Below are 1556 nucleotides of genomic sequence, written 5' to 3' on the forward strand. Positions count from 1 at the left end.
ATATATATAATCAAACCTTTTAAGAGGTTTGTCACTTTACATGACCTGCTGTGCTTGAAATGGACACCCACGCTGCTTGGTTGAAATAAAGGCTGTACGAAAAAACTTTATTCTGTTTTGAAGGATTTGCATTCTTGTTACCCTTAAAATACATTCCCAGAACCAAGACTAAACACATAAACATTCAAATACAGTATTAAAAATAAAAAGAAATGTATTTTTTTTTACTTATCCCATTAGCTTATTTTCTTTATTACATTTTAATCCATAGCGCTGCATGATCAATCAGTTATATAATGTACATGAATTCGACTCTGGAACATCTTTTCCTGTAAAAGCCATGCTGTGCATAATAAATATGCTGTGTTTAATGATCACAATGTGTTGTCAGTATTTATTTTAAGATTCTGAATCCTCCAGTTTATTACCTGCAAAATAAATCACTTTAAGTTGGAAGCTGAACTCTTTTTGTTTGTTAGAAATGTCTGTTTTCAGTTTAAAAAAAGCACTGAACCAAAAAACACACARTCTGGTTACAATCATTTGGAACTGAGCGGTCACGTAATAAATCAGAAAGAATTTATCTGGGGATGAGTCTCAGCTACTGTCATTTCAAATTTAAGCTCAATATCTGCAGGAATTACTGAGATTGAAGCATTGGTGTTTGCTGAGGTCAATAAGTTGTGGTAGCCATCTTGATTCRTGAGTTGTAAATGAATAAGGTTTCTGGGGTTTCATTTCTTTCAGGTGATAATTAATAATACATTAGTAAACTTCTAGCTTTGCTAATTCAGTGAACTGTGTTGTTGCAGTATTTTGTATTGGACCATTATCTTCTGATGCAYCCATCTTTAAATTAATGCAAAATGACAATTTTGAGGTTTTCTGTGCCTGTTTTCACTGGACAAACTTGTGCCGCTAATACATCCGAACAGACAGTGTATCTGCGTTCTAGGGCTGCAAAAGTATTCACTGCCCCACAACACAGGTTTTCTAGAACATGAAGTATGTAGGTCATATAGGAGTTCAATAAAGAGTTAAAAATGTGTGGATGTTAGGTGTAAAAATGCAAATAGTAAAATGCATATTTTTTTATTCTTGGCAATAAGCAGCAGTTTTTTTGCAGCATATTACTATAAAAAAAAAACAGCATGTTATATTTGTGAGGTTTTTTTTTTTTTCATGTAAAATGTTTTTATGATAATTCACTGACATATGAAAAAAACTTTTCTACATAAACCCCCAAAAGATGTTGGTGTGGAAGCCCATTTCCGCCACCCTGATAAAAAAATAAAACTTGTATCACATAATTATGAATTAGTATCTCATAATTATGACTTAGCTATCTCATAATTATGACTTAGCTATCGAGATAGCTAAGTCATAATTATGACTTAGGTATCTCATAATTATGAGATAGTATCTCATAATTATGACTTAGCTATCTCATAATTATGAGATAGTATCTCATAATCATGACTTAGGTATCTCATAATTATGACTTAGCTATCTCATAATTATGAGATACTAATTCATAATTATGACTTAGCTATCTC

This window comes from Austrofundulus limnaeus, unplaced genomic scaffold (genome assembly GCF_001266775.1).
Source record: "Austrofundulus limnaeus strain Quisiro unplaced genomic scaffold, Austrofundulus_limnaeus-1.0 Scaffold34, whole genome shotgun sequence".
Lineage (NCBI taxonomy): Eukaryota > Metazoa > Chordata > Actinopteri > Cyprinodontiformes > Rivulidae > Austrofundulus > Austrofundulus limnaeus.